At 42.2% G+C, this 9,927-nt stretch overlaps 1 pseudogene; it reads left to right on the top strand.

Moving 5' to 3' along the window:
- The first annotated feature begins 980 nt into the window (after nt 1–980).
- On the top strand, nt 981–1,635 carry LOC101412524 (zinc finger CCHC-type and RNA-binding motif-containing protein 1 pseudogene; annotated as a pseudogene).
- The last annotated feature ends 8,292 nt before the right edge of the window (nt 1,636–9,927 follow it).

Here is a 9,927-nt window from a genome sequence, read left to right on the forward strand (position 1 = left end):
CTGCTTTTCAACTTAGATAAAATATGGTAGCCATTCTGCCAAGAATGCCTACATTTTTCTTTCTACCTGCAAGTGTCCCTAAAATCTGCAGGCAAAATGTTTATGGGGACAAAGTCAATTACTTGTCTGTGGCTCTTTACAAGAAATAAATAAGTAAATTATCTCCTGTTAATCAGATTAAAGAGAGGTGTATATTATTTTTTAAGTATTTTATCAGACAAATATATGTTTCACTTATTTGAATTGATTAAATAAACTTTGTATAGAGATCCCATACTATTAATAGCTACTAAAATTCATGGAGAAAGTGATAATTAGAAAATGTGTTATCTGAATATGATGCTAATATAGTAAACAACTCTGTCCTCTTTCAACATATGAATGTATATTATTCTGTAGAAGAAAATAACTTTATGGATCATTTATAATTAGATTAATTTTTTAGGAAATATAAAGCAATTGCTTAAGTTCCCATTAAGAGAGTAAAAATGGACAGTCCTCCTTGTGAATCTATAGACACAAGTAATTTTTAGGAGTGATCAGTCCTACTTTAATTTTCCTCCTTATTCTACATTATAGTCTTGTTTAAGGGTTTCCCTTGCCAAGAGGAAACTTGGCAGATGGAAACTACTGACAAACTTCTAACCATGATGCAACATCCCTGAGTAACTTAACTTGGTTCAGAAGGAAAATCTCTGGAGGTGAATGTCTTTCAGGATATCTATTTCATTCATGAAGAACTGTTACGCCCGCTCCTGGGCCCGCCTCGGGTCGGGGGCTCTGACCGCATCCAAGGCGCGTCCCGACTGCAGTAAAGGAGAGACGGAGGCGCTGTCATCTTCTTGACTTGGGCGCCTGCACAATCCCGGGACTCGGGATGCCAGAGCTGCCGCGTGGGGCGAGAAATAGTCGGGGTTGAGCCCCAGCTGGGCCGAGGGCTCACACTCTTCTGGTCTCTCGGACAAGACTCACCTGAAGGAATGTGTGGTGGATTGGCTCCAAGTAAAAGTACAGTGTATGTATCCAACTTGCCCTTTTCCCTAACAAACAATGACTTATATTGGATATTTTCCAAGTTTGGCAAAGTTGTAAAGGTTACTATAATGAAAGATAAAGATACCAGGAAGAGTAAAGGGGTTGCATTTATTTTATTTTTGGATTAAAGAATCTGCTCAAAACTGTACAAGAGCAATAAACAACAAACAGTTAGTTGGTAGAGTGATAAAAGCAAGCATTGCTACTGACAATGGAAGAGCAGCCGAGTTCATCCGAAGGCGAAACTACTTTGATAAATCTAAGTGTTAAAAATGTGGAGAAAGTGGGCACTTAAGTTATGCCTGTCCTAAAAATATGCTGGGAGCACGTGAACCTCCAAAGAAGAAAGAGAAAAAGGAAAAAAAGAAAATTCCTGAACCAGGAGAAGAAATTGAGGAAGTAGAAGAAAGTGAAGATGAAGGGGAAGATCCTGCTCTTGACAGTCTCGGTCAGACCATAACTTTCCAGCAAGCCAAAATTGAAGAAGAACAGAAAAGATGGAAACCCAGTTCAGGGGACCCCTCAACCTCAGATGATTCAAGATGCCCAAGGATAAAGAAAAGCACATATTTCAGTGACAAAGAAGAACTTAGTGATTAAGATTAATATTTATTATGTAAATATCATAAAAATAAAAAACCTTATAGTACAAAGTTCAGCTGGAGACTAAAGATTACTTTTTTTTTAGGAGGTTCTGGGGATTGAGCCTGGGACCTCGTACTTGGGAAGCAGGCGCTCAACCACTGAGCTACACCCATTCCCCTCAAACAGTTCTTTTTTTTACTATAAAATAGTTCACAAGCATCTGAAAAATAACTTTAAATATCATGTCTCTCTCTATCTTAGCAGATAATAAAAATCAGGATTTGCTAATAACCATTAATCCTGAAAACAACTAATTTTAATAAGAATAAGAACATGTAATATTATCATAGTAATACTACTGTTCAACCCAAGAAGGAAAGTAGATATTAAAAAGATTTGAGGGAAACGGACTTTGGCCCAGTGGTTAGGGCATCCGTCTACCACATGGGAGGCCCGTTGTTCAAACCCCGGGCCTCCTTTACCCGTGTGGAGCTGGCTCATGCGCAGTGCTGATGCACGCAAGGAGTGCCTGCCACGCAGGGGTGTCCCCCGCGTAGGGGAGCCCCACGCGGAAGGAGTGCACCCATAAGGAGAGACGCCCAGTGCGAAGGAGGGAGCAACCTGCCGAGGAATGGCACCTCCCACACTTCCGGTGCCGCTGACCACAACAGAAGCGGACAAAGAAACAAGACGCAGCAAAAAGACACAGAAAACAGACAACCGGGGGAGGGGAGGGGATTAAATAAATAAAAATAAATCTTTAAAAAAAAAAAAAAGATTTGAGAAGCTCTTTGTAAAAGCTTTATTAGTATCTGATTGGTTTACATGAAAACTTTTGAAATTAGTTAATCTTTACCACAAAAACTTCATAAAAACTGAAAAAATAGTTGAGTTATTGTTATTAAATATTAATAAAATTTTCAGTATTATTTTGTGCTAAAAAAAGAACTTAATTTTGGCAGGACACAATATTGAGTCAGAAGACAACAATCTTTTGATAAAAATAAAAGACAAAGACAATATTTGACTTTTATTTTTAGAGTGAATTAAGTGAAGGGAAAATGTGAGACTGGAGGATAAGCATGAAGTGTGTGTGTTTGCACGTGTTTTTGAATGTTCTGATTAGGAGGTGATAACAGACACCCTTATGTAAATGAGTTTGGCAGGAAAGAGCTTGTAGAGAAAGGAAAGCAGAGAGATGGAAAAATACCTGCTTTCTACCTAAATCTTGGCTATAGGCCTTTAAAACATTTTTTATTGCTCTTTCCTGCAAGATTCTTATATTATGCATGGTAAGGCTAACTGTAATATAGGAAAACAGTAGATATAAAAGTCAGTGTGTCATAAATACAGAATGACTGCTAAACACAAAAAACCTCAGAAGTTCACAGAGGAATACATACATTAAAACAGTAATGATTTAAATATTTCATAAACTGGGAAGCTGCTGCATGTTTTTATCTTGGAAGAAATATGATAGAATCATATTTCTGTGAATTTTTAGGATCTGATATAAAGTGATGGCAGTAGGATGGGATTATTGGAGATACAGGAGGTAGAAGTTGGGGTCAAATATGAAGCTACATTTTCAGTTCAGCAGCCTGGAGAATGTTATACACTATTTTCAAGGCAGTCATCAAAAAACTTTGGTGGTGGGAATTTGGACTGATGGCTAGATATGTTGAGTGAAAGGTGACATTAGAATATGTATACATAAAAACAGACATACTAGTATAATTCATAATAAAATTTCATAATAAAAACTGCTGAAAAGAACTGAAGATAGGGAAACGGACTTTGGCCCAGTGGTTAGGGCGTCCGTCTACCATATGGGAGGTCCGCGGTTCAAGCCCCGGGCCTCCTTGACCCGTGTGGAGCTGGACATGCGCAGTGCTGATGCGCGCAAGGAGTGCCGCGCCACGCAAGGGTGTCCCCCGCGTGCGGGAGCCCCACGCGCAAGGAGTGCGCCCGTGAGGAAAGCCGCCCAGCGTGAAAAGAAAGAGCAGCCTGCCCAGGAATGGTGCCGCCCACACTTCCCGTGCCGCTGACGACAACAGAAGCGGACAAAGAAACAAGACGCAGCAAATAGACACCAAGAACAGACAACCAGGGGAGGGGGGGAATTAAAGAAATAAATAAATCTTTAAAAAAAAAAAAAAAAAAAAAGAACTGAAGATAAACTCATGATCGGGAGCAATGAATTGAAGTCATGTGATTGAGTAAAAATTTTGATAAGAATTGACATAAAAGAGAAGAAAGCAGGTTTTTTTTATTTTTAAAGAAGCTTTAGATTACATAAATGTTAATAGAAAATATAAGGGATTCACATATATCCCAACCCCTCCCACTCCCACACTTTCCCCCATTAACAATATCTTTCATTGGTGTGGTACATGCATTACAATTGAAGAACACATTGTTACTAACTGTGGACTACTGTTTACATTGGAGTTTACACTCTGCCATGCACAATTTTATAGGTTATGACAAAATGTATAATGGCCTGTAACTTTCATTTTAATGTCATACAGGACAATTATAATATCTCAAAACTGAACCATGAAAGCAGATATTGTAATCTGTGAAATGACAATAATAAGAAGGAGAAGAAAGAATAAAATTCAATATAGAAAAGAGAAATCTGTCTTAATGGAGGAAGAATTAAAACTGGTAAGAATTCCATTATGGTCAGAATTTAAAGAATAGAAGCACAGTGATTAATATATTTCATTATTAATAACAATGAGGCAGAATAGAAATGAGGCAAACCCATTGGATTTCCTGTTACAAGATGATTGCAAACTTTGTGAATTCTGTTTCAGTAAACCCAAAGGACAGAAAACATATATAGGAGAATGAAATGTAGAAATGTGGTAAGAAGGGCAGCTTTAGCTGCTATCTTGTGCAAATATGGAATCAGAAAATTGACCATTTTGATTACATGTAGATATGGAAATCATATAAATTTGCATCCTCATTGAAAAGAGGATAGAAGGTGAAAAGAACTGAAAGGACAAAATGAAGTCTAAAAGCACTGTTATGTTCTAAAATTGAGGGGCTACAAGCATGGTAAGAGGTAGAACTAAGAAATAGAAAAGTAAATGCTCAGGGAGGGAGCCTGGCTTGATGCCTTGATCTGGACAGAGCTGCCATCATGCACTGCCATGTGCCTGACCACCCACAGCTGGAGCTGGTGTGAGACAGCTTCTCTGATGATGCCTTGATTTGGAAACTTTCATGACCTCAGAACTGTAAATTTTTAACCTAATAAATTCACATTATAAACACCAACACATGCTTGGTATAATGTTCCCAGCCATTTTTAGCAGACTAAAATAAATATAAAACCTGAAGAATGAAAGAATGAAATTTGGGGTAGGTATGAGGAACTCTGGCCAACAGAAATGAGTTGTACTTCTAAGGCACTAAGGAGACTGGAGGGCTGCTGAAGTGCTGGCATGCTGGCTCAGTGGCACCGCTAGTATCATTTAAGCAGCAGGTGGGATTCTGGCAGGTAAGAAAGGTCATCCCTGGTGTTAGGATGAAGGCTACTCTAGAGATGTGACAATAAAGAAGGGATGGCAAGGCACAGAGAGTGTAAACAAAGAGAACAGCTTGTGACCACCCCTTGGCTTGGAAGGACAAGGGAAGGAAAAGTGTTTAGAAGTCAAAAGAGATTGGGAACTGTGGGGAGTGTTGCCTGGCACATCTTGAAGGGATGCAGCTACTCTCAGGAATGTGATATGTTTAAGCAAAGAGAAAGCAGGGGAAAATACTCTTCTCTTCCTCCCAAGTTTTCTCACCATTCCGATCTTCTGGTGCTTTCAAACATGAATCCTAACTACAATTCAGCAAGCAACCAGATTGAATAAGGGAGACACAGTCCATAGGGATCAGCTTCCCCTGCACAGACCAGAACAAGGAAGAGTAAAAAATGGTTTGGAACTCAATGAATAAAATAGGCCCCAGTCTTCTCTCCTTCTCCCATGACATCTTGAGCATAAGTCTTCATTCACATACATTTGCCCTAAGATTACCTAATGACATTTTTACTACCAGGCATCATGCTTTTGTTCCAGGCAAGAAGAAGCAGTCAACTACAGGGAGAAATATATATTCTCTCCATTTTTAAGAATTTTAACGATAAAGGTTAAATCCCACAGATTTCCTATACTTTTTTTGTCGAAAACTGGGCTACCTCTAGCTCCAAGTTAGATAGATAATTGAGCATTTAAGTCTGGTTACATTACTTTCTCAAACAAATTGGGTTTCAATAAGTTAAGGAGTAAAGTGGTGATGGATTTTGTGTAGAAATCATCAGGATCAGCAAACGATGAGTGGGATGAGCGTGGTAGAGAGTGGGGGAAGGGAGTGTCAGACAGAAAGAAACTGTGATCAAGGACTGGATATTTAGAAAGAGCTTTTTGGGGGTGTGGGAGTAGCTCAGTGGTTGATTGCCTGCTTTGCATGTGTGAAGTGCCAGGTTTGATACCCTTATCTCCTAAAAAAAAAGATATGTCATAAATTGGAATCAATTCAATATTTTCAGATAGTAAAGTGAGCAGCAGGAATTTTCAGCAAGGAGAGGCTGTAAAGGAATGAGGGAGTCAAACATTTAGTGCTGTTCAAGTCATATTAAAGAATGTAGGTAGAAAAAAATTGGGATAGTGAACATGAAAACCACACAAGAAAGGATTTTCAGTGAAAGAAAAAAGTGAGATCGTGAACATAAAAACCAAACAAAAAAGAATTTTTGGTTACAACCCAAATGTAAAATTATTACATAAAATTATTACATAAAATTATTACATATTACATAATGTAAAAATATTACAAATGTAAAAATATTACATAAATATAAAACACAGTTAAAAGCCTAAAAACAAAACATAAAGAAAATATTTACTACAGACATGCTATTTAAATTTTTATATTATCAATTCAGAAAGCTAACATACAAACCACAGAGAAGAGCTGTACAACCCAGCAGGAAAAAGTGTTCAAGTTAAGAAAAGGAACTGTCTGAGATATTTAGGTACCACTATGCATAGAAAATATATTAAAACTGGTGAACAATCAAACATGTTAAATAATAATTGAATATCTTTGTCATCTGAAATATACACAAAAATGAAATTTAATTCTTCTGTTGGCAATGGTGTGGTAGAATAAACTCTTTTTACACTGTCTCTTGGTACATTCCTGAAGAAAACAGTAGAGATATTTTTGAAAAGTATCATGCCATCATGCAACATTGTTCATATGAGAGTTTGTTGAAGTGCTATATGTAATTGTAAAAAAAGAAAAATTGTCATGTCCTACATTAGAATATTTGTTTGACAAATTATTATATAGCATATTTTATAATAGAATACTTTCCAAGTATTAATAATACACATACATAAACATAGATGGATAGTTAGATAGTTGCAGATAGATGATAGGTGGTAGGTAGATACATTTTGCAATGGGCAAAGGTACACAGTATATCGTTTAATGGAGAAAATAGATTATAAAATAGTATGCATAGATACTATTTATTTATTTATTTTTAAAGACTTATTTATTTTTATTTATTTATTTCCCATCCCTCCCCCCAGTTGTCTTCTCTCTGTGTCCATTCGCTGTGTGCTCTTCTGTGACCACTTCTATCCTTATCAGCGGCACCGGGAATCTGTGTTTCTTTTTGTTGTGTCATCTTGCTGTGTCAGCTCTCTGTGTGTGTGGTGCCATTCTTGGGCAGGTTGCACTTTCTTTAGCGCTGGGCAGCTCTCCTTACTGGGTGCACTCCATGCACGTGGGGCTCCCCTATGCCAGGGACACCCCTGTGTGACAGGGCACTCCTTGTGCACATCAGCACTGCGCATGGGCCAGCTCCACGCGGGTCAAGGAGGCCTGGGGTTTGAACCATGCACCTCCCATGTGGTAGGCGGTTTCCCTATCCATTGGGCCAAGTCTGCTTCCCGTTAGATACTATTTATACACTATTTTATACATGTACGTGTAATTACATTTAATGATGTCACCCCATGGAACCTGACATTTTATTGCAAAAGTTTTAAAATATTTTTAAATGTAAAATGAGTTCTTGGGCAAGCACATATGTGCAAGTTTAGTGACAATATTGATAATTTAGATTTTTAAAAATTGCTTACCTGCCTCTCCCTAAAATAAACATCAAATTAAAAAAATAAATTTTAAACCAGAGAAAAAAATTTTTTAAAAATAAGCAGAAACGCTTTTTTCTTAAGTCCTGTAGGCCCATGACAATCATAGTTCATGTCTGTAATTCACAATCTTTTCTTTCTTTTTCCTTCAGCTCCCACAATTTCCATTTTATCCTGATCTCTAAGTGAGGAGTACTTAAAAGTTCCACCCAAGCAATATATCCATAGGCTCTCATTTCTGTAGTTTAGGACTTTGATTTTATCCTATTTAAAATATCCTAAGACCTCAAACCGAGAACTTAACTTAAAAAGTGAATCAGCGGCTTCACTAGTGTCCCCCGCGCCTCTGCGCCCGTCTGGCCCTGGGCCGCTCCCGCCGCCGAGCCGCGGGGTTGGGGGGCGAGGAGCTCCAGCAGCCCCGCTGCCCCGGCCAGGGGCGGCGCCTCCGCCTGCGGCCTCGGGAGGGCGGGGGCAGGGCCCGGGCGGGCGGCGGGAAGAGCGCCTACGCGGCTCCTGTGCGCGTGCCCGCCTCTGGGCGTGTCTGTCCCCGTGTGTATCTGTGACGTCGCTGTGCGTCCTTCCCAGTCCCCCTCTGTGTCTGCCTCTGGGTTTGTGTCCGTCTGTGTACCTGATGTCCCTTGAGCCTGTGTGCCCCTCTTGCCGCCCCCCTGCACCGAGCGCCCGCCTCCAGGTCTTTTCTGCCCCCCCCCCCCCCACAGTGTCTCCGTCTCTGGTTTTGGTCCCTGGACCTGCGCCACACGCTTGCGTCCTGGCGGCGTTCCGTGTCTCCCTCCCTCTGTCAGGCTGTCTATTCTGTCCGGTCTTCCTCTCTTCTCCGTGGCCTTCCTCTGCGTGGCCCGTTAGTCCCCATCTTTCTCCTGGAAACCCGCCCCAGGGCCTCAGGCCGTCGCAGGGAGCGTGGGCTCAGGGTGTGGGGAGACCCGGGCCGTCACTGCAGGCCCAGCCTTTGGGCTAGGGGGACCTTCCTGCCTGGGAGGGGCTCCCCTGGAGAGGGGGCTCCTGAAGCCTCGGTCTTCCCGCACCTCCCCGCTCCACCCCAAGTCCTTGCACACCCGCGGGGAACCCGTTGGGTGGAGGCCCCTGAATCCACCCGCAGGTAAGAGGGAGGCGGGCCACTGCCTCTCCCGGGGCACCCCAGTTGGAGCGCTTTGGGCTGGGTGGGGTGCCTGGAATTGTCTGAAGGGGCTTGGCTGAAGGTGTGGGTGGGGCCTCCCACCGCTGGGCGTGAGGTACTCCCTCACTGATGGGTCTTCCCAGATGGCAGCAGGCAAGAGCCCCCTCCTCTGCGGTCTCAGGGTTGTCATTTTCTCCTGCAAAGACCCCTCCCTTCTCCATGCGATAATGACTTCAGCGTTCTCAGCAGTCAGCCCCTCCAGTAAGAGCTGGGGATTTAGGAGGGGAGCAATTGCCTTGCTGAGTGCAGAATGCCACCATTCGCGATTCCACCAGTACCCCTTCATATTTGGGGAAACTGAGTCCCAAAAAGTCAATGCACGCAGCTCCCTCCCCAGGTCACAGGGCAGCCAGGGATTGGCAGCCCTAGGATTTCCAGGCCCTTGAACCGTAGTTCCCTGGAGGCCTGAGTGAGGGGAGGAAATAAATTTGAATTCTTTTTGTAGGAGGCGGGATTAGCATAGGGCACTTCTGAGTGAGCAGCTCCCTGCCCAGCCTTCCCTGGAATGGAGCTTTCCTGAAGGGTGGGGATGGGCAGGCTTTCCACGTGTGGAGGGAAGAGGGCATTCTTCGGCTTCTTTTCTGAAAAGGTGTCAGGACACTTTGGGCAGCAATTGGAAGCTCCTCAGTAACACAGTCAGCACACATTCATGGCAAATGCCAGCCCGGCATGCCTACCTGGCACCTGGCTCCCAATGTCTGGAATGGGAGGGGTCAGCATCTCCAGGCAGCCACCCCCTCTCCTCTGTCCCTCCTCCTGCCCTCTGACAGACCCTGCCCCCATGGCCTGAAGGCCTTCCCAGAAGAACAATGCTAATGCTGTAGGTGTTTACTGAGCAGTTACTATGTGCGAGGTACCTCAGTGTGCTTAATCCTAGTAAGACCTTGCGAGGTGGGAAAATTATTTCCATTTCACTGAACAGGAAGGAGCCTGAGGTTCAGAGAA

The sequence above is a fragment of the Dasypus novemcinctus genome, chromosome 25, assembly GCF_030445035.2.
Source record: "Dasypus novemcinctus isolate mDasNov1 chromosome 25, mDasNov1.1.hap2, whole genome shotgun sequence".
Lineage (NCBI taxonomy): Eukaryota > Metazoa > Chordata > Mammalia > Cingulata > Dasypodidae > Dasypus > Dasypus novemcinctus.